We start from the raw sequence: 24,525 nt of genomic DNA on the forward strand, positions 1-24,525 counted from the left end.
CTCTCCTCCCCACTGGCAAAGTAACTTTGGACTAATGGCCTTTAACAGAAAAGGGTACAGTTAACCACAGGACTTTTCACTATTAATCATTTCTACCACACTTCCCAAAGGCCACAGCAGTGAGGCTGGAGAGCCAAATTTACAAACAGCACCCTCACCTTTCCCCAGTAACGTTTAGGATCGCTTACCCCGTGTTGTGACTACACCGCTGGTAAGGAAATTAGCATGTGATGAAGCCACAAATCAGGGTATATGACCCTTGGCTGTTTCAGAGGAGAGCAGAATAAAAATACAGAGGTGCCATTTCCAGCATCAGTTCGGTATAATATGAAACATGCAGTTTCCTGCTCAACCTAACACTGAATTTTAACTCAGAACTGCTCAAAAGATCTGTCTACTTTATAGGTTTACAACCTTTTTGAGTCCATGGCTCCCTTAAGCAACTAATTTTTTTCTGCAGCACCCCTGTGGGGCTCAGGAGCCCAGATATGTCACCCCTTGCCTGCAGAACTGACATCTTCTCACCCCTTTTTGAACGCCCTCCCTTGGAGAGTGTTCCCTCAGTCTCCTCTCCCCTCTCCTTGGGAGTCTTCTGGGCAGCCGCAGCTGCACCGCCTGGTCTCTGAGCTGCCCTCCCTGCCCCAAAGAGAAGGGCCTCCTCACATTGCCCCACAGGGGCCTGGGAAGCACCCCCTGGCCAGCTTCAGAGGCACCATTCACCTGGGGAGCTTGTAGCCAGGGCTGCAGCAGCAAACAGCTGTGCAAGCCTTGGGGAGGCAGAGATGTGAGAGGGCATCAGAGGAGGGAGGGAAGGAAAGAGGGACAGAGGCCAGTGTTGCCCACCACACCCCTGACCATCATTCAAGGCACCCCAGGCTGCCACAGCACACTGGCTGAAAACCACTGGTCAACTTGAAGGTTTTTAAGTAGAGGTTGGATGGCCATCAGTCATGGATGCTTTAGTTGAGATTCCTGCATTGCAGAGGGTTGGACTAGATGACCCACGGGGTTCCCTCCAACTCTACTTCCAACTCTGTGAGTCTATGATTCTATGACCACACCTTTTCATCACATTTGCAGGCTTCCTGTAGACATCTGGTTGAAATATGTGAGAACAGAGTGCTCAGCTAGGCGGGTTTTTCGGCTGATGCAGCAGGACTCCTCCGATATTTTTAAATCATACGGTTTGATTACAGCTTCATATAATAGTTATAAGCTTTAAAATATAATTTCAATCAACAACATTCATGGTGTCATTGAAGGATTAGCCTGGTGCTTAGCTGCAAACATATTGAAAGCTATTTGTCATTGATTTCACATTAAAGAACCCCAAGTGTTTCAAATAAAACAACACATCCAACCATTAATGAGAGAATCCCTTAAAACAGTTTGATGTCTTATTCACAGCTTTAGGCAACTGAACTCTTCTTCATCCCTCAAGTAGGACTAGAGCACCAGAAGGTCGTTATTTCATATTTATATCAAACATTAATGGCTCCCCTTTGAATGTGTGATTTTAAATACAACCACAGAACAGGGGAGAAAGCAGTAATGTTATTTCCTAATTGGTTCTAATATGAAGACATCACTGAAGATAATTTACATATACTGGGTAATATCCAGTGCTGCACAAGTGGAGTTCCCTTTCCTTGCCTTTGCTGCCTCCACGCACCTCCAAATCTGACCCAGAGGATCCTCCAATGCTGGTGGCATTTGGTGGCTGCATGGAGGTGGCAGTGCAGAATATAGTACAGTGGTGCCCCGCAAGACGAATGCCTCGCAAGACGAAAAACTCGCTAGACGAAAGAGTTTTCCATTTTTTGAGTCGTTCCGCAAGACGAATTTCCCTATGGGCTTGCTTCGCAAGACGAAACGTCTTGCGAGTTCTTGCGAGTTTGTTTCCTTTTTCTTAAAGCCGCTAAGCCGTTAATAGCCGCTAAGCCGCTAATAGCCGTGCTTCGCAAGACGAAAATACCGCAAGACGAAGAGACTCGCGGAACGGATTAATTTCGTCTTGCGAGGCACCACTGTAGAGGAAGTCTACCTGTGCAAGCAGAAGACAGTTCCTCTAGCAGACCTTCAGATATCCCTCACTGAAAATGTACCATTTGAAAAGACTAGAAGACATAAAATGAGTATGTAACGCCAAACCATGGCATGCACAAGTGTGCTGGTACTCAGAAGAAAAACTGTGGCCATTTCACTCCTTCTCCACATGCCCTGCTGCAGAACTAAGACATGGTTTGGCTCAGCATCATGGCTAAGCCTGGGCTCATGGTTTGTCTTGGCCCAGACAAACCACGAGTTATAGGGCTTGCTGCTTGTAACAAACCATGAACCCAGATCTGCATGTAGCACTAGCACCAGGTACTGTGGCGGCAGCAGCGTCTGGAGAGCAGCAAAGCAGTTGTGATTTTTTTCTGTAAGTACTGTATTTTTTGCTCTATAAAACTCACTTTTTTCCCTCCTAAAAAGTAAGGGGGAATGTGTGTGCGTCTTATGGAGCGAATGCAGGCTGCGCAGCTATCCCAGAAGCCAGAACAGCAAGATCCCTTTTGCTGTCCTGGTTTCTGAGATTCAGAATATTTTTTTTCTTGTTTTCCTCCTCCAAAAACTAGGTGCGTCTTATGGTCTGATGCGTCTTATAGAGCGAGAAATACGGTACCTGCACACAAGCATGTTCACACCACATGTCAACTGGGCCAACATACGAAACATTAACATATTTCTATGTACGGAGCCCCATTTGTAATAAAGCTTTTACTTATTTTCCAAAGTATCTTAATCATTTCCCCCGTTACTCGCATTTCACTTCACAACAGGAGGTAACTTTTGGCCAATCTCACTATCACTTGTTCAGTTTACATTATCGCCGGTGCCTTTTTACTATTCCATTTTGCAGGGGAATAACATCAGCGGAGAAATAGTGACCTTTGCAGACTACTAAACATAAGCAATGCAAGTACAATTGGCTGAGGAGGACTGCTGATGAGATAAATGGAGCACTGCAAAAGAAGTGATCTTACAGTGCTCCCACGCATTTCAGCGGGGCCTGCGTAGGTAGGAGAATTTTCTGGTGGATTGCGCCGCAAATAATTCAAGGAAGTATTTAATGTGCACATGTTTCTCAGGCACCGGTGACAAGGCATTCTGGTGGACATTCTAAGAAGCTGAAGTGGGAACAAACAATTACTGCAGCAGGAAGCTGAAGTTAATAAAACCTGATAAGCTGAGAAAGCACACTTCCTCAGGCTGATCACTGAAGAAGCAGAAGGCCAGCCAGGTTAGCCTGAACTGAGTTTGACAGAAAAACTGAATCACAGCCTTAACAATTGGGTTCCAGCAAGGTTAGCCACATTGGCAATTTACTTACAAAAGATCCCCCCCCACACACACTTCCCCGTTGTCAGTGGCATTTGCTAGCCCCAGCTGTCAAGGCAAAGTGTAAGGTTCAAAGGTATCGTGCCGTGTATTCTTAGAGCAGCATGCAATTAACAAAGCCAAGGCATACATGGAGTGCAGGGTGGGGAGGGAAAGAGCCCGAAAGCCTCCAAGATAAAGCAATGCACTTCTAATGAACTACAATAAAATCCAGAAAGGCTTAGGTGGGACTGGGACACAGACAATGCAAAAAAAAAAAGGGGGGGGGGGAGAAGAGTAGTAATGGAAGCCATAAGTCCACAGAAAATAGGAACAAAAACTAAACAAGATGTATTGGAGCCAGATGATATTTGTAACCTCAAGTTTTTAGTCATGCAATTGAAAGAGGAAGTTAGAAGTCTATTCTGAGGTGAGAGGGAGGGGAAGACATTAACATCTGTGCCAAACTTTTATTTGGCCAGGAATCTCTGATACTGCTTTGTGCCTATCTGTGAATCAATCTGTAGAGTGCAAGTTTATTTCCAGTTATTTAAAATGCTTTCTATTTTTTTGCTTGGAAGATGGAGTTTTTTGCTGCTTTAGGGCTATTGCAAGCACTACAGTCAATCCAGGCCCAATCCTAAGGATACCTGTAAGACTGACTTGGTTATTATAAACATCTGTTTGTGGTACTCACGCTTTACGTTTGTGGTTGTATGCTTTAAAATTTGAAGTGGGAAGAGCCCTGCAGTTGCTATGGTGCCAGACAAGATACTCTGGTGCTGGAAATAAGAAGTAAAAGAGGACTGTCCAAATGCTGTTAGGGTGCCATGCAACAAGCGCAGCTGGTCCCAGCTCCCTCTCTACCTCCAAACCTTCTCAATATGAGAGCAGCTATGTCTGGATCAGACCAAAAGTCTATCTCATGGGTAGGAAAACAAAGGCCCAGGGGCCGGATCCGGCCCAATCGCCTTCTAAATCCGGCCCGTGGGTGGTCCAGGAATCAGTGTGATTTTACCTGAGTAGGATGTGTTTTTTTATTTAAAATACACCTCTGGGTTATTTGTGGGGCATAGGAATTCGTTGATATTTTTTTTTAAAATAAAGTCCGGCCCCCCACAAGGTCTGAGGGAAAGTGGACCGGCCCCCTGCTGAAAAAGTTTGCTGACCCCTGGTATATCTAGTCTAGCATCCCATTTCCCAAATTGGTCAATCAGATACCTTTGGGAAGCCACAAGGAGGATGTGAATGCAATGATTTTCTCCTCTGGTTGCTCTCAGCAACTGGGATAGGGTGATATACTGCCTCTGTAACTGAAGATCATGATGGCTTGTAGCCATTGATAGATTTATCCTCCACGCCTTTGTCCAATTCCCTTCAAAATCCATCTAAGATGACATCACAATAGTCCATGGCAACAGACAGATGAAATGTTTGCAGCATGCCATACTTCCTTCAGAATAGCTGTGACGATTTTTCTTACTGTACGAACAAACATGGAAGGTCAGGTCACAAGGCTGGAGCAAGAAGACAAGGGTGTCCCTTTTGAGAAATGACACATTCTGCCACGCAGGAAAGCAGTAAGGCCGGGCACTTAATCTTTACCCTCTTCTGTAGCCAACTCCAAATATGTCTTGTTGCTACCCAGTTTATACCAAACCACATTTTCTGTCCAAGGGGGCAGAAAAAAAATCTAATCTAAACACAGAGGAAAAAAGACTGGGCTTCCCTTGACCTCAGCAAAACTACCAATGCCACCACAGACAAAATTCCCCATAAATAAATAAGAGTCTATCTCAGTACTCAATTCCCAAAGAAAGACCAAAAGTTTGGGACATACTGTATTTTTTTTTTAAATAGTTTTTATTAATTTTCCAAACATGTAATAACAACAAACAGTAAAACAAAATAAAACATACAAACAAATAAACATGTATAATTTCATAAACTCATTTTCCTTCACCTTATTTCCCGGACTTCCCCATACCTCCCTTTTTCTGCATCCTTATTTTTCCTTTTAACAGCAACCCTCCATTTAATTAATTAACTCATCTTCTTTATAATTCCCTTAAATTCATGATTTACAGCTGCAATTCTCTGTTTCTTAACACCATAACATCTCAGCACTCCTCAATGTTACAACAATTTTTAAGGTATATTTTAAATTTCTTCCAATCTTCTTCCACTGTCTCACTCCCCTGGTCACGGATTCTGCCGGTCATCTCTGCCATTCCCATGTAGTCAATCACCTTCGCTTGCCATTCTTCCAGAGTGGGTAGCTGCTGCGTCTTCCAATACTTTGCCAGAAGAATTCTTGCTGCTGTGGTAGCATACATAAAAAAAGTTCTGTCCTTCCTTGGCACCAATTGGCCCACCATGCCCAGGAGAAAAGCCTCTGGTTTTTTAGAAAATGTCCATTTAAGGACCTTTTTAATTTCATTATAGATCATTTCCCAGTAGGCTTTAATCTTCGGGCAGGTCCACCAAAGGTGATAGAAAGTACCTTCAGTTTCATTACATTTCCAACATTTATTATTGGGCAGATGATAAATTTTTGCTAATTTGACTGGGGTCATGTACCACCTGTAGATCATTTTCATTATGTTTTCTCTCAAAGCATTACAAGCCGTAAATCTAACACCAGTATTCCATAACCTTTCCCAGTCATCAAACATAATATCATGACCTATGTCTTGTGCCCATTTGATCATAACTGATTTTACTGTTTCATCTTGTGTATTCCATTTCAGCAGCAAATTATACATTCTTGACAAGTTCTTAGTATTGGGTTCTAACAATTCTGTTTCCAATTTCAACCTCTCCATCTGAAAACCTATTTTCCTGTCCTGTTTAAATACCTCGTTTATCTGAAGGTAGTGCAACCAATCTCGTACTTTAGACTTTAATTTGTCGTAACTCTGTAATTTAACCCTTTCGCCATCTTGCTCTAAAATTTCACAATATTTTGGCCATTTGGACTCCATATTAAGTTTTTTTGTCTCTTTAGCTTCCATTGGTGATAGCCACCTGGGAGTTTTACTTTCCAGTAGATCTTTATATCTTATCCAAACATTGTATAGTGCTTTCCTGACAATATGGTTTTTAAAACCTTTATGTATTTTTACCTTGTCATACCATATATATGCATGCCAACCAAATCTATTGTCATACCCTTCCAGATCCAAAATGTCTGTGTTCTCAAGAAGCAGCCATTGTTTCAGCCAGCAGAACGCTGCCGATTCATAATAGAGTCTCAAGTCCGGCAGGGCAAACCCCCCTCTGTCTTTTGCATCAGTTAAGATCTTAAAGTTTATTCTGGGCTTTTTGCCCTGCCAGACAAATTTTGATATGTCTTTTTGCCACCTCTTGAAACACTCCATACACAAGGTATTATTAATTAGTATTATTTTATTATGATTACTATTGATGAATTGAACACCACTTTTCAGCCCTCTAGCTCCTGCCCCAATATAAGTACCGTATTTTTTGCTCTATAAGACGCACCAGACCACAAGACGCACCAAGTTTTTGGAGGAGGAAAACAAGAAAAAAAATATTCTGAATCTCAGAAGCCAGAACAGCAAGAAGGATCGCTGCGCAGTGAAAGCAGCAATCCCTCTTGCTGTTCTGGCTTCTGGGATAGCTGCGCAGCCTGCATTCGCTCCATTAGACGTACACACATTTCCCCTTACTTTTTAGGAGGGAAAAAGTGAGTCTTATAGAGCAAAAAATACGGTAATTATGTTCCTTCAAGTAGCATTCCAATGCGCCATACCCCATCTTTTGCTCTTGCCTCAGAACTCATATCTGCTCTGCTCCATATATTTCTTCCTACCATTCCTACCTCTGTGACATTTTCCAAGGTGCTTATTACATGTGAAGAGCACTCCCCCCAGCTTGCTGTAGTATATGATGACAATAGCTGTAAGATCAGTCCTTCTGCCAAACAGTTTCTCTTGCCTCCTTTAAATCCCTCCTGCAGAATTTCCTCTCACTGTCCCTCAGAAGGCTCCTTGGCTGCAGCAGAAGATTGGCATCATCCATTTGTTCCAGCTTAAAAGCACCTGCACTTTTGTGTGAATTTTATTATAGCTGGTTTCCTAGTATTTCTTAAGCGGGACTACCTGTACTCTAGGAGGAGGTTAAATTTGCTACATCCTAGTCAGATTTCCCATCTCTTCCTTTCTCTGAGAGCTGCGCTCAGTGCTGTTAGGAATCATGTTTGCTTTACGGTTTTCGGCTCGGGGTTCACGCCTTTGCAGCAACTGCTGCTAATAATGATATTTGGCATGTCCCAAATAGCTCAGAAAGTTCAAAATGAAAGGACGCCTTTCAGCAACGATTGACCATAAGTGCAAGATAATGAAAGAAGCAGTGGGCCATCTGTGCTACCCCCCAAAGGCACCTCACATGGGAGAAGGTAGTCAGGTTAAAAATCTAACCTCAGAGAGGCAGCAACATATGGCGATTGCTAGGGTAACAACAGGCAGCGAGGACACTCCCTAGTGCAGGTGATAATAAGGGTGATAATATCTATATTAAAGGCTTTCCATTTTCTATCTGACATCAGGATTCACAAAGGAGAAGGGATTAAGGAAATAAACAATCTTCACAGAAGCTTTACAGCTCCCGGGAGAATGCAGCATTTTCATTCATGCATGGCGTGTGACAACAGCAAAGCAAAGCAAAAGAACGAAACACAAAGCCATAACCGCCCCACCCCAACACCAAAACGTACAACCAGCAACATAATCTATTCTTTTTTCGGGGGGGGGGGGGGACACAGGATTTGAACAGCAGTTGTTCTTCAGCCTTGATAAACTTTCTCTGTTATCCAGACACACAAGCAGCGCACACTGCTTCCATCCTACTCCTTCAGCACATTGGGTTTCAACAGGAGACTTATACATTGGTACCTTTTCCTGAAGCCCCTACTCTTTGCCCCACTTCAGATCGTGACACCGATTTATAATCAGTCGCATTTTAAAATGCAGTAGCAAACCCTAACAATCTAACTTGTTTAGCGATAATGAACATTTAAATGCACTGCAAAGTTATTGTTTTTGAAGCGTTTTTTTTTTAACCAAATAGCACACAGAATTTCACACTGCATAGAAACAGTGTGTAGAGGAAGAGCTGTTGAAATACGTTCTGTCGCCTAAAGTTAACTCTCACCCTTCATTTTCAGCAGAACAGCAGCCATTTATGCAGGAAACTGGAGATAAAGCTCAAGAGATAGCAATAAAAAAAGGTAACTGCTATTTGTGTCAGGACCTTGTGGCAGGCTTCACTTTCATGTTGTTTCTAGATTTCTTAGGTCAGTAACAATTTCCCTTATTTTTGTTCTAGCTTAAAAGCACTTATACTTTTGCACAGATTTCACCGTGGCTGACTCCTTGGTATTTATTATGTGGGACTATCTATACTCCAGAAGGAGTGAAGTGGCTGGAATGTAGCTTGTTAAAAGTGATCAATGCTCAGTTTATAACCAGATGAAGCCTGTTTAGGGCCACATTCCTAAGCACACTTAAAATGAACGGGACTTGCTTCTAAGTTAACATAGGACTGAGATACCAGACACAACAAAGATATGGGAAGTCAAAACTTCCAGGAGCAGAACAGTTGTGTCTTAGTGTACTTCTAGGTCTGAATGCCATATATTATAAAATTAAAAAACAAAGGTCTTGGTCCAGAAGAAGCCCAGATGATGATGCTCTGTGAATCAATGCCAACAATTCTTCAAGAGTTGGCCTTGAATTGGTATATTTGTGAAGCTATTTTGGTTTTGCTGTACTGCTACAGTTAATTTATCCTTATCCCCCTATTTGATTTTTAAAAACTTAAATACAGTGGTACCTCAGATTAAGTACTTAATTCGTTCCAGAGGTCCGTTCTTAACCTGAAACTGTTCTTAACCTGAAGCACCCCTTTAGCCAATGGGGCCTCCCACTGCTGGCACGCTGCCACCACACAATTTCTGTTCTCATCCTGAAGCAAAGTTCTTAACCTGAAGCACTATTTCTGGGTTAGCAGAGTCTGTAACCTGAAGCGTATGTAACCTGAAGCGTATGTAACCTGAGGTACCACTGTATAGGTAGCCCCCCCCCTTTAACATTAGTGATAGCCTTTATTTATTACAGGGCAAGTTTTTGCAAGAGAAACCGCTCCTTTCCTCCACAATCTTCAAAAGGGTACCTTCACTGAGGTTTTGCGACATGTCAGTATAATTAAATGTAGTAATTTAAGTAGGTAAATACTGGAGAGTTAAAAAAAGAAAAAGAAAAGACACATAATATAACATCGGATATAAGAGTCATGGGACACCCGGTGCATTGCTCCCAAACTGTATGGAAACCTCCTGAGGAGGAAGGAGCAGTGGTGGACTGGGGGCTCTCAAATTTCAGTGGCGCCCCGTGTGATGCTAAAATTTGGCACCCCCCTGCCTCTCACACTCTGTTCTACAGCATTGCTGTGGGACCCCCTGCAGCACCTCACCCGGTGCATCCAAACCAAGCTACTCTCCCCCAGCCAGTGCAATAAGAATGGTGGCATCCCTCCTCTCTCCCTCTGCAAAAGCCTGGTTATCATGTTTCAATCCCATTTTTAAAAAATAGTTCTTATTTCTTCTAATTCACACCCCTCGTATAATGTATGGTATAAGGTTTCTTAATCATAAAGGAAAAAAGAGTCGCTTGCCCTGCGGGAATGTTGGCATTGCAAACATGCGCTCCTTGGGGGTGAGTGGATACATTTCCAACTGCGAAGGTAGCATCTGGATCTTAGCAATAGGACTGCATCCCACTGTTTGGGCTCCTGCTCTGGCTCCCCTCTTAGCAGCCACAAGCCCTCCCAAGCCTCCACCTGAGGCTCTCCGCTCTGCAGCAAAGTCAGGGGGGAATCTCTGGTTCCCAGTGGCGTAGCGTGGGTTGTCAGCACCCGGGGCAAGGCAAGTAATTTGCGCCCCCTAACCCGTGGATTTGCGCCCCCTAACCTGTGGATTTGCCCTAACCCCAGATGTTGCGCCCGGTGCGGCCGGCCCCCCCTGCACCCCCCACGCTACGCCACTGCTGGTTCCTCTTTCCAAGCAACTGAAGTGCAGTTCCCTTCAGCTCAGGCTTCCACCATTCAGGCCCCCCCCCCCCCTGTTTCTTCCTCCTCTGGACTAGTCAAGGTCCTTTCCAACTCTACAATTCTATGATGGCAACTGATGAAATGTAGACTATCCAGCATCTAAAAGAAAACATTAAGACCCTGCTATGAAGGTCTCCCTACTTGACAGAATCTCAGCTACCAAAATGAACCTATTACCCAGGATGCTTCAAAGAATGGGAGAGGGGCATTTCTAAATTTATTGGCGAGGGAAAAGGCAAGAGTTAAACATAAAATTATGACAGATACAAAAGAAAGAGGAGGCTTTGCCCTGCCAGATTTATTATGAGGCAGCCTGTCTGTGCTGGTTAAGAGAACGGATTACATTGGTTAAAGCAGACATCCTGGACTTGGAGGATCATGATTTATAATTTAGCTGGCATGCATGTCTTTGGTATGGGAGATTTAATAATTACATAATGCTCCTCAACATGTGTGTGGGACTCCTACCTATAAAGGGCTTCAGGAGCACAAATAAACACAGATGAACCAGCCTCAGAAAACAAACAAACAAACAAACCAAACAAACAAACAAACAAACACCTTTAAGATTATCTTCTGGTGCTTAGAAGGCAAGTAGATTATCATGAAGAAGCAAGGAATATTATTATCTCCATGAAAAGAGAAAGTTAGATTAGAAAGACATCAATTCTGAAGTTTGACACTCTCTAGCAGTGACAGTCTGTGCTCCTATTATGGATGTGCTGATTTGTATTAAAAAAATACAAATTATTTTAGGAAACCAGGAAAATAACTAAGAAGATCATATTGCATGGAGTCTAAGCTGCTTCTTCAGGTTTCCAGCGGCAAAATTTAAAAGTTCCAAGGCTTTTGCTATCATTATTTAGCTGCATGCTATTACTATTGTCTCATTAATAATTATTTCCTTACTTAATAGCCTCACAGTTACCTGCCAGAAGATCACAGCTGAAAAGAAATCACTTAGAGCTAAATTGCCACTGTATCCATCTGTAATAAGCTGCAACAGTTCTATGCATCTGAGCCATACTGAAATTCCGCTACAAATAATAACTATTATCTAGACCTGTATTTTGTATCCCCAAACTGTAAAACCTATGCTACCAGCACTTCCTCCCTAGTCCAGCATCTCTCATATGTTTTTTTCATACAGTTTATTATAATCTATAAACATCTATATAAATAGGACTGTTTTAAAAATCAAGGCACTGCACAAAGAAAAAGGAATCTTGCTCTTTATGAGATTCCACACTTCAAAAAGTATTGAAATGAAAACTGGTGAAGGATGATTAGAATCAAAAAGACTACAGACTGAAAAGAAATTAGCACAATGTGAGCTACCATTAAATCTAATCTAAAAGGACTTTAATGAGCGATAGATGTTTGAAAGAAAGTAGAAGACTGCAAAAAGACTCAAGGCTTATTACTGGAAGGAGTAATAAAATTAGGACTAAAAACCTAGGGTTAAGAGGCCTTGTTTCATTGAAAGAACACAGATGAATCATATCACATTTTTCAGAACATCTTTTTTTCTTTCTTTACACAAATGTAACAGGTTTTTACTGATTGCAATGAATGTTTTCCATCTTACTTCCTCTCTTGAAAATGCATGGATGAACAGGGCCCATTTTCAGACTTGCAACATAAAATTATATCCCAAACACACTCTGTATCCACTTCCAAACGAAAAACCTCATGACAAATTAATAAATGAGCCCCCAACGAAGTGGTGACTTAAACTGAGGCCTCACCAACTTCTGATGAAACAATGAAAACTGCAGTCAAAAACGTGAAAGAGATATTAAATTAAGGTGGATTCACAAATCTCTGGAAGATTATTACAGAATTTATGTTTACACTTAGATATCTAAGTATATCATGGGAATGGAAATATTAATATTTAATGCAACAAAAAAACCTTATAGGAGAAATTCAATGCATTCCCCAAGCCATAGAAAAAAGTTTCGTAAGAAAGATTTTAAAAATTGATGATTAGTGTACACAGAAGCAAGTTCCTTTAAATGTCCAGAAATGCAGCTTCTTTCATCTACTGCGGATAAAGAAATTGAGATAATTATTTTTCTAATGTGAAGGTATGGGTCAACTTGGCAAGTAAGATCTAAGAGAATGCTGAAAACTTTTGTGTTTGTTTTCAAAGGGACCTAGAGAAGCCCTAGATGGATAATAGTTTGAAGCTATGGGTGATCAAAAGTTTCTTAGAGGGCCGGGATAAATTATCAGGGTTGTACAGTGGTACCTCAGGTTACATATGCTTCAGGTTACATACGCTTCAGGTTACAGATTCCGCTAACCCAGAAATAGTGTTTCAGGTTAAGAACTTTGCTTCAGGATAAGAACAGAAATCAGGCTTTGGCGGCGTGGCAGCAGCGGGAGGCCCCATTAGCTAAAGTGGTGCTTCAGGTTAAGAACAGTTTCAGGTTAAGAACGGACCTCTGGAATGAATGAAGTACTTAACCCGAGGTACCACTGTACTCCTCTGTCCATCTCCTGACAAAGGCCATTGGCTTGAGTGACCAATGCAGTTTCAGTTCCAAAACCAGGGCAGAAACAAGATTCTGACTCCACAGTTCAGCTGATTTAGCCATTCTGTTTTTGTGTCTACCATCCATATGAGTTCAAACCACCTGCTTTGGCCAATAAACACCAAAACAAGATAACAAAAATTTGTAAAACATAGTAAATAATGAAATCATCTTTACTGTGAGTCCTGGAGGACCTTCACCCTGACATGCAAGACTTTTTCTGCCTGACCTGGAAGGAGAGGGCCCCAACTGACTCCAACTACAGGAGCTGGGGCTGCTGAGGAGGCCAGAGACCATCTCATCTGTCTCATAGTGCAGGCCCAGGTCACTAAGCCTGAGCTTCCACAGCCGCCCGCCATGAACCACCATTGGTGGGATTGGCAGCATCGGTAGCAGATCTGTTCTGTGCTTAATATTTTATTCTCTTGTTAATTATGCTGTTTTAAATGTGCATTTTATATCTGACTTCCTTTAGCAATGCTTTGTTTTGAAATATTTAAGATAATATTTTAGTTTCCTGTTAACTGTGTTGCTTTGAATGTCTACTTTATATTTGACTTTCTTCAGTAATGTTTTATGCAAGATTTTTTTTTGCTGTTTTAATTAATGTGATGTACACCACTTTGAGATTTTTCTTAAAAATGTAAAGTGGTATAGAAAACAACAACAACAACAACAAAAAAAAAACCTGAATGATGCTTGTTAAGCAAAAGGTTATGTGTGCATATTATTACTATTATTATTTATACCCCTCCCATCTGGCTGGGTTTCTCCAGCCACTCTGACACATATAAAAACATAATAAAACATCAAACAGTAGCAATCTGATCCAATATAAAAAGTCACAATAACTTTAAAATAAACAACATTCGACAATCCATCAGAATCTAATAGTAAACAGTAAAATTATACACCAGCAAATAATAATTAGTTTGTACTTATCAATCACAATAAAGAATTACCGATCCATAATCAATAAAAATAACAGCAAATCAAAACGCATAAAATACCACAAAACATACAAAACCATGTAAAAGGATCAAATTGAGAAACAAGGACACGCAACTTCTAAAACTATTTTTAAAATATCCCTGAACGCCTCTCTTCCCAGCTGCTTCTGCTCTTCTCAAAGTCATGTATTCAAGGTTAAAAAAAAAATACTTTTCTTTTCGTCGATATGGATTTAAAGGGGGGTTTAGACCACATTCTGGTCCATTGAGTGGGGTTAATCTCATAGCCTATGTCATTCTCCCATTGTTTTTTGATTGCGTCTAGGGGGTTTGAAGAACTCATAACCCACCTACTTTCAGCAGCCAGAAACACCATAACCAGACACTGGAGAGACCTGTCAGGAGTAAGCATGGACCAATGGTACCAAATAGTATGGGAAACAGCCCTACTAGAAAAATTAAGCAATAAACTGAAACTGACCAACAGAAGAAGACGCCTTTACCCCGGTATGGCTCCCCTTTATCACATACACAGCCCAACAAGACAATGACAATAGTCCACCAACAGCATACAAATCAATATGGCTAACCTGATCCAAAACACCCACCCACCCCACTCACACACGAAAACAAAGACCACCACAGCCAATCACAAACAAACAACCACACCCTAGGCCGACCCCAACCTCTCTCACCACCAAAGGAACACAAGTGAACAGCACAAGCAACGCTGACACCAAACCCTACATACATTAAGCATAATAGAAACATCGCCACTCCACCCCACCCCCACCCATCTTCCCCCCCTTTTTTCTCCCCCCCTAATGTCTCAACGGATTTGTAAAAATGTTACATGGAAAAAATACGAGAGACATTACACATACTTCTGTAAAACAAGAAAATCTTTAATAGTAATAAAAAAGATCCTTAAATTCAATCTCTGGTATTTCCAGATAAACTTGGGTGTGTCCCCGGTTTGAAACCCTGGCTGGCAGTCAGTGTACGTAATATTGAGCTAGATGGAGCAATGGTCTGACTGGGTGCAAGGCAGCCTCCTATGCTTCTATGAAGCAGTTCTAGAAATGGGGCAAGGCAGTGCAATCTAGTCATCATGTATAATATTTACTTTTATGTCAAGAACCAGTAGTGAAGTTGTGATGACTGCAAACATTTCCATTTGTTGCACAAAGAGTAAAAGAAGCAACGCAATGGGCCTCTTACAGGCTCACTCCTGCCACCCCCAGCTTCTGGGGCTTTGGGCTAAGCCTCTTTTTGAAAGAGACCTTCTGGGGCCGGGCCTTAAAGCAACATTTCCAACACACTACAAACGTCTTAAAAGTTTCTATTAACTCTGTCCACATCTGGACAAAAGGGAACGCTGAGCTGCTCCGTATCATATTACCAATTAATGTTTAAATAGCCCTTCCAATTATATGATTTAATTTTACAACCATTTTACAAATTGGCTTAGGTACAAAGATAATGTAAATTCTGCCAGTAGGCTTTATTTATATACCCTTAAAGGCAGGGAAAAAAATGAAATATTCCCGGAGTCGACGGGAGAAGTGGGGCTCTGCACTCCTCAGCAGAAAAGGAAATTAGAGGGCCCCTTTCCCCACTATTTTCAAATACTTTGCTCTTTCCAAGAAAAACAAGTTGTAAATGGCTGGGGCAAAAGCTCTAAATTCCAGCTTCTAGAAAAAACACAGTTGCTAATTAACTGAATTTTGTTTCTAATGTAAAGAAGAGTGCTGTTAAAAATTCTGCATCAGCAAATATGGGATTTATAATTATTACATGATATAATAAATTCAGATGCCAATAAACTGTGTGCCAATTATCAAGCGGAGTGATTGCATGACCAACACAGGGAATCTGAAACACACTACATGCGTGGAACACTCCAGATTTGTACTCTGCTATTCTGGATATAAAGCCCCCACAATTTTACTTTTGAGTGTGTTGACTTTCTCAAAGAACTAACATTTCATTGCTTTCCTTTACATAAACAAAGAGGACTAAAAGGAATGTTGAAAGTTTAGAACAGAACTTTACTTGTTTTTAAATGCCCATGCTCACTAGGAAATTCTAGCTGGTTGAGTCAGCACATCATTGGAACTATGTTCTTATGGCGCAAATCCAATAATAATTGAATAATGAAATACATCATTATGACCAGGGCTGGCTCAAGACATTATGCTGCCTAAGATAAAGGAGAAGTTGGTGCACCCTCATTCCATGTTCAGAAACGAAATGGATTTGTAATTGAATCTTACTTCAACTGGTAACAGGATCGTGTTCCTCCAGTGCACCTGATGGCAGCAGGCTAATTTAGGAGATACTGTATATGAAAAGGCCTGTGGTACACTAAGCTCTGATCTCCAACAGATGGGAATGGCTGGGGGAGGGGGAATCAATGTCTGAGGTGCGCTGGTGCTGACCTCCAACATCTGCCACCCGAGGCGATTGCCTCACTCTGCCTAAAGGTAGGGCCAGCCCTGATGGAGACCACCAATAATCATTCTGCAAATCAGAAACATCAGGCCATGTCACAGCAGACCATGTCTATTCTGTTGTATGGCTCCAACAATGTTGTTGTTGTTTAGTCGTTTAGTTGTGTCCGACTCTTCATGACCCCATGGACCAGAGCATGCCAGGCACTTCTGTCTTCCACTGCCTCCCGCAGTTTAGTCAAACTCATGCTAGTAGCTTCGAGAACACTATCCAACCATCTCGTCCTCTGTCATCCCCTTCTCGTTGTGCCCTCCATCTTTCCCCACAACAGGGAGTCTTCTCTTCTCATGAGGTGACCAAAGTATTGGAGCCTCAGCTTCACGACCTGTCCTTCCAGTAAGCACTCAGGGCTGATTTCCTTAAGAATGGATAGGTTTGATCTTCTTGCAGTCCATGGGACTCTCAAGAGTCTCCTCCAGCACCATAGTTCAAAAGCATCAATTCTTCAGCAATCAGCCTTCTTTATGGTCCAGCTCTCACTTCCATACATCACTACTGGGAAAACCATAGCTTTTACTATACGGACCTTTGTTGGCAAGGTGATGTCTCTGCTTTTTAAGATGCTGTCTAGGTTTGGGTCCAACAATAGCTACAGCTATAATAGACCGGCAGTTGTAACTGAATAATAGTTAAGAAAACAGTTGCACTCCCAGCAATTGTGGGATCATGATAGTTTTGGAACATCTGCTGGCAGCTTTTAGCACACGAATTGTAGTACTGGTTACTTGGGGAGGTGCCTATTTATGCTATTCACTTTTTGCCATTTTTTAAAAAATACAACTGGGTTTGTTTATTATTCAGCAATGTATGCAACAACTTCAAGCTCAATACAAAGCCGTTGTGTGGAAAACAATAATAGTTTAGTTAACATGGATTTTTTTCTAGATCAGCACAATCATGGTTATGGTAACTATTATTTCATCATGAACACCGAAGTAAATAGGCTTATAAAACATGAGCAAGCTAGGCCACCATGGAAGAAGCTATTGTCTTAGAACTGGCACAAGTACTTCTTGCTATGAAGTCCTTAAATCCAGAAATAAACATTTGGTGTGTCCTATCAGTTTATTCCAGCAAATGTGGTAAGGTGATATTTTACCTGCTCTTGAAAACCTTCTCGGACAGTACATTACTACTGAAGCAGCCCATTAAGAGAATTTACAACTAACTGAAAGGCTGTGATTAGCAATGTTATGGGGTACTTATGCTAATACCTTTTTAAAATTCTTGATCAGTATTCCTAGGAGTATGCCTGCAGATCAGCCCTATGAAGGAAGTTACAGTGCAGAGCAGACATGGAGCTTTGTCTATGGGCTGTTTGTACTTGGCTATAGCCCCTATGCATGCATGAGGGCACTGCAAAGTTTGCAGCCAGACAGCGCTCAGGTGCCATTTGTGTGAACCAGTGTCTCTGCTTGGGGCTGCATTTATGGTCCTTGAAATAGCCACAGCACTTTGGAAAAGGATTGCCGCTGTTGTGGAAATCAAAGGGGCCATTTATAGAGCTCCCATATGGAAGTCCTGGTTCAACCCACATGGTATCTTCATGGGAAAGCTGCCTGGTGATGGGTTTTTACTGGCAAGCTTGTGCATTCTCAAGGTACCCGTGTGATGTTTTAACATAATGGTCTATGGCTCTTAAAGTTAACACATGAAGAATTCAGGTTCACCCACGCAATCTATCCAACTTGTTGAAAATCTGTTAGCAGCTAGAGCTGAAGAAGGCCTCAAAATGGAAGTAGAAACACATAAACACATTCGATCAACGAAATAGTGAACTGATCAATTATGGAATACTACAAACTTTGTTACACTAACAACCTGTGTTCATGCCAGAAAAAAATCCAGAAATAATAATCATAATAAATTATTGGAATTATTATATTAGATACTGGACTACTTCTCATACATTAAGTATTTCTGAGTTGTTGGCATCTGTCTGTCTCGGGAGACAATGCAAGAGTGTGCCTTTGAGGGTGAAGTCAAACTGTTGGAGAGTTACAGCTCCTGCTGCGGTTGTAGATACCAATATGGGAGACATGTTTTGTTGCAGCTGGGGAAGATGAAGACATCTGTGGGGTTTTTTAAGAATAATTTTTTATTAACTGACCAATCACATCAAATCAAACCAAATTACATAAATTCCAAATTACACAACCGAATTTTAAATTTTTGTTGGGGGTACCCATATTTTAAGTTCCGAAGGGGATCCAATCAACTTCTTGCTTCTTACTGCTGTTTTAATGTCCACAAATCTAACCTTATGATGTTCACAGTACTATCCAGTCCTTTCTTATTGTTTTTCCACATCTCTTGTTGTTATTTTCATATATTTTTCCTTTCTCTCTGTGACCTCTGATAGTCTCCACAAGCTGGTTAGAACATTTTGTAATCCTGCGTGGATATAATTTTTTTTATCCAGTAGCCATATCCAGACGTTTTCCATATGACATCACTTCCATACATCAAAACAGTCTTAGCGTCATTAATCTTCACCAATCTGCCTCCTTTCTCAAAACCTCTGAGAAGATTCACCAGGAATGCAGTCTGAAAACAAGTCCGTTCTTCCTCCCGGCTATAAATCCTTTGGCAAGATGGCGACTCTGAATTAATTACTCTGCCATTCCAAAAGCTCTTAGTGCTTCTCGATCTCCATAAAGCATACTTTTGGTAAAGTTTATCTCCACACAGACCTTAATCATCCTGCTTGGGTCAGTTCAACCGACGATTCTAATGAGGAGGGGTTCTTGTAAATCACATAGAAGAAGATGAAGACATCTGGTTGTGTTGATGTAGATGTACTATGGTGCTTCTTCTTTCTGTGCTCCTCACAGTGGTCATTCCTCCCCTAGTAACTGCTGTGGCTACACAATCTGACTGATTGTCTCCAGGCACTGTTTGCAAGGGATTCCCACATGGCGGGGTTGATGTTGCCAGCCTTCATGTTTTGTTTGCAGACATCTTTGTAGCGTGAAGTTGGTGTGCCAACAGGCCTGGTGCCTAAAACACATCCTTGGGGATCCTGCCATCTTGTTCTGTGGACATGACCAAACCGGCATAGATGTCGTTGAGACAGGAATGCAAAAATGCTGGGGATGTGGGCTTGGGAGAGCACATATTTGTTTGAGACCCTGTCCTGCCATGTGATGCCCAAAATCTTCCTGATGCAGTGCATATGGAATGTGTTGAGGCATTGCTCCTGGTGGATGTAAGCTGCCCAGTTCTCACTGCCATAAGGCTCAACACACAATCTTGGTAGAGCTTCATCTTGATATTCATTGTTAGCCTCACCTTCTCCCATACCCTTTTGGAGAGAGGAGCCATTGCCATAGCTGCCTTGCAAATACGCATGTTCAGTTCAAAGTCAAGTGGAGTTGCTGGTTCTGTTGCACAAGTGGAAGTCTGCTCCATGAGCAGAACAGCAGCATTGGCCACAGCCCTGTATTTTCCTTCATTGAATTTTTTCATTTTTCTCTTGAACACATTTATCCTACTTTAGATGCAGTTATTGCACTTATTGTATGTATTTGAATTTATTAATATAATTATTTCATTTACATCCTGCTGTTTAAACAAATTGTACTCAAGGTGGAAAAGTCAACCACAAAAATGAGCTACTTTAAAACACAATAGAAATACCTTCTATGAACGAAACATAGCAAAAAGCATTTAAAAAGCACAAAGAAGCCCCAATAAAAATAGCAAAAAAATAAACTAAGAGAGTTTACACTTTTCTAAAAGCCTGTCCAAACAAATATGCTTCCCATCTGTGGGGTGAAAAAAACTTTCAAAACCCATCATATTACTTAGCATCTACATTGGGCTTGGTTTTATAGCTATCTGTAGCCCATCAAATATAGAATTACATGCTCTGATCTATTAGATTAACTGTCTTAGATTTAGGCCTCTGGCTTATCAAGGAAAAACATAAACAAACTAAAACCCTAAATCCTATCCCATATATTTGTGCTTTGATAAATTATGCCATCTCAGACACAGTGAAAATGATTCATGTTGATGGTGTTATGAAGCTAATGCCAATTTGATTCACATGTTCTGATGCTGCCCAGAAGTTGTACAATTTTGGCAAAATGTTGGAGCTAGGTTTAATTTTTGCTTTCCACATCTAATTTTACTTGAAAATATTAATCCTGAGACGTTAATTTATTTATCTTAAGAACAGAAGAAGAGCCTGCTTGCTGATGGATCAGGCCAAGTCTAGCATCCTGTTCTCACAGTGGCTGAACGGTTTGCCTGTGGGAAACCAGCAACCGGGATTTGAGCCCAAGAGCACCGATCCGTCCTGTGTTTTCCAGCAACTGGCATTCAGAAGCATTGCGGCTTTCAGTTTTGGAGGCAGAACATAGCCACCTAGACCTGCTTAGCTTCAGCAAGCTGGTGGCCTCGTGCGCCTTCAGACCATCTCCTGTGACCTGTCCTTTGTGAAGTCCCTACACATCAGGCGTTTTAGATTCATAGTACTGCTTTGATGAGGGACGTGGGTGGCACTGTGCTGTAAACCACTGAGTCTCTTGGGCTTGCCGATCCGAAGGTTGGTGGTTTGAATCCCTGCGACGGAGTGAGCTCCCGTTGCTCTGTTCCAGCTCCTGCCAACCTAGCAGTTTGAAAGCACACCAGTGCAAGTAGATAAATAGGTACCGCTGCGGTGGGAAGGTAAACGCCGTTTCCGTGCGCTCTGGTTTCCGTCACAGTGTTCTGTTGTGCCAGAAGCGGTTTAGTCATGCTGGCCGCATTACCCGGAAAGCTGTCTGTGAACAAACGCCGGCTCCCTCGGCCTCAGTGAGATGAGCACTACAACCCCATAGTCGCCTTTGACTGGACTTGACCGTTCAAGCGTCCATTACCTTTTTACTGCTTTGATGGCCAAAGGGATTGTCTTGCAACTTCTAAAGTCCTATGTTCCCCCTTTGGCAAGTAATCTGCCACTTCTACATATGTGTCTAGATGTTCTTCTTTACCCCCTCCTCTGCTCAGTTTCCTTTTTTTCTCTCTCCTTCTATATTCAACCTTTTATTCTTTCTTGTCTGCTGTTTGCTCTCACAGCCTATTGACTGAATTTTTTGCGCCCATTTTCCTCCATTGGGTGAGCTAGGGAGGGGAAGGTGTAAGTGTGAGTCATGTGGGCTTTCTCATCATTATGTGCTTGTGTCTATTATTATTTATCCAGACTACAGGTGGGTTGTGCACTCTCAGCCTGGGGGGAGAAGAGAGACAAGATGGGAGGCTCTGAGAAGAGACTCCTCAGAGTCTGCCTTCAGGTACAGGGCTGTTTGAAACTCCTATTACAAAACTTGGAGGAAACGAAGTAAAGGTAAAGGGACCCCTGACCATTAGGTCCAGTTGTGACCGACTCTGGGGTTGCGGCGCTCATCTCGCTTACTGGCCAAGGGAGCCGGCATACAGCTTCTGGGTCATGTGGCCAGCATGACTAAGGGGCTTCTGGCGAACCAGAGCAGCTCACAGAAACACCGTTTACCTTCCCACCAGAGCGGTACCTATTTATCTACTTGCACTTTGATGTTCTTTCGAACTGCTAGGTGGGCAGGAGCAGGGACCGAGCAACGGGAGCTCACCCCGTCGAAGGGATTCGAACCGCCGACCTTCTGATCAGCAAGTCCTAGGCTCTGTGGTTTAACCCACAGCACCACCCGTGTCCCACAAAAGTGCCCCATAAAAGTTACAGATGATACAAAAGCTTGGACAATTTGACATTAAAGAAATGGGAATAATAGTCAAAAATGGTATTAATAATCAGGATTACTAGAATGTAGCACAGCTACATTTTTGAAAGAGGAAAACGAGAAGCTCATAAAAATGAGAAAGCAATGCGTTTCTTTCGCCAGAAAGGCAAATGCCATTTTGGTTTCTATGACAGGCGGAGCAGTTTGCAACATCTTTCATACTGTGTCAAGTCCAGTTTTGGTCACTACTATTTGAGGAGGATACAAAACAAAGAAAGACTGCACAGATCAACCAACATGCAAAAGGTTTCGGAATGGCATAAGACAGGCTGGGGTCCTGGGCACTGATAAACTGAAAATAATAAAACTAAGAGGCTCGTTCAAATATCTAAATGGCAATTCTAATGGTGAATGGGTATATTTCTTTTTCATTTGGAAACCTGCAACAACAAAAGTCAGGTGAGCCCTATTTTTTTTACTCCAGTTAAAAAAGGCTTTGCCTCAATGCAATCACTACTGAGGTGGCAAACTTGTGTGCTTTTGGTTCTTTGTGCAGTTTTGGCAATTGTGTCAATTTTACAGATGCGCCACCTCAAAGGCACTGTAAACGTTTAACAGCCAAATATTGTTCTTACTTCCAAAAAATGCTAGTGCACAGCAGAATATTCTTGCAATATGACACTTCATGGAGCTTAACATTTTTATTTTAAAATTCCTTATCTAAGAAGCACCTAAGAAGGATCAACATGCTTCTCCTTTAACAGAGAGCAGCCATTGGAAAACATCTTTATTATTAAGAAGAAAAGCTTGCACTATACCACTGCTCACCTCTCTCCAGTACATTTTTCATGGTGGAAACATCAGTTTTTAAGAAAGGGTGGCATAATTTCTAAATTAATAGAACAGCTCATAAGGTGAGTGGTTGAAAGCAGCATTAAAGTATCTCAAATACCTGAGCTGCAGCTTCTCCTTTCACTCACAGCATACTAGGTATATACTAGAATACCTATTGCACCTGCATTTATACTGGAGCAATCGAGGAAACAATGCTAAATAGAAAGATTAATTGAAACAGGTGAGTCACAAAGAAATGTGCTGTTATATTTAGGATGATTAATTCCAAAGTGATTCAGATCGTTTCCAGTAACAGGGCTTTTATCAATGGCGGCTGTAAGGCTAAGCTATGATTTTTAAGTATTTCATCTTTGTAAAGCTGCTGCAGCTAGCAGAAAGGAGGGGCGCAGAAAGAAGAGATTTGCTCCGTAGCTGAAATAGCCCAGGGGTGCTTCAGGATCCTTCCCACAGCACATCTTTACAGCATGCCATTGACATTACGAACCTCCGCAGTGCTGTAAAGCAGCTCATTTTCCAGCCAGAGACAATTTATCAGATACTCAGGCTGTGTGGAAGAAGAAGATCCCTGTTAATTTAGCAGGAATGATAATGATGCCACAGCCTTTTGATAATTGAAAATTCAGTATCTTCCACAGAAAATAATGGATAAAATGATGTAAAGGATCCAAACTAGGTTAAAAAATAATAATCAAACCTCTAATGAAAGCAGCCTTCTTTGGGTGCTGTCCCACTCTTCTCTATATTACAGGTCACTGCATCAAGTTACTATTTGCTTATTGTGCATTGAAAAGCAAACCAGACATCAGCATCCATGAACCTGTCTTAAATGTCAGTATCGGTTTTTATTTTATTGTATTTATTTTATATCCTGCCCTTCCCAAGGAGCCCAGGTTAGAGCAATTAGCTTAGAAGATGACTTCTTACACACATATTTCTATTATTAATTAGAATATGGAATTGACTGCCAAAGCTTACAAAATGTCTTTAATGATACAGTATTGGCATTATAAGGGACTTTGAGGGAGGGGAGGAAAAAATGCCTATTATTATTATTATTATTATTATTATTATTATTATTATTATTAACACTATTACTACTACAAAATTATGAAAATGTACTTAGTAGAAATAAGAAAATGTTGTCCTCAGTGGAGCTCACGCAAATAAATATAATGTGTTTGACACACTAATATTTGGCAAGCCTAATATTTCCAAACATTGCTTTTTGTAAGATTCCCCGCCCCATTTTAGTATGAGGACTCTGGGCGTGTTATCCGAAAACTGTTTCACGACTACATAAATTATTTGCGAGAGGAAATTGTTTCATTGACAGCTTGATCTTTGACTTTTATGTGTGGGCAGGGCTTTGCAGCTGGATTCTGGCATAATGTCAAAATGGCATTAATGAGCAACCCTTTGAGTATGTATTCTTGCAACTGTGCCAGGTTTTCATTATTTTAATTTGGGGAGCCT

General features: G+C 41.5%; 1 protein-coding gene across 2 annotated transcripts in view; it reads right to left on the reverse strand.

The window, feature by feature from the left end:
* The window catches only part of ADK (adenosine kinase), a 208,474-nt gene that overhangs the window by 43,530 nt on the left and 140,419 nt on the right, over positions 1-24,525 (reverse strand). The window lies entirely within an intron of this gene.

Source organism: Podarcis muralis, chromosome 6 (genome assembly GCF_964188315.1).
Source record: "Podarcis muralis chromosome 6, rPodMur119.hap1.1, whole genome shotgun sequence".
Lineage (NCBI taxonomy): Eukaryota > Metazoa > Chordata > Lepidosauria > Squamata > Lacertidae > Podarcis > Podarcis muralis.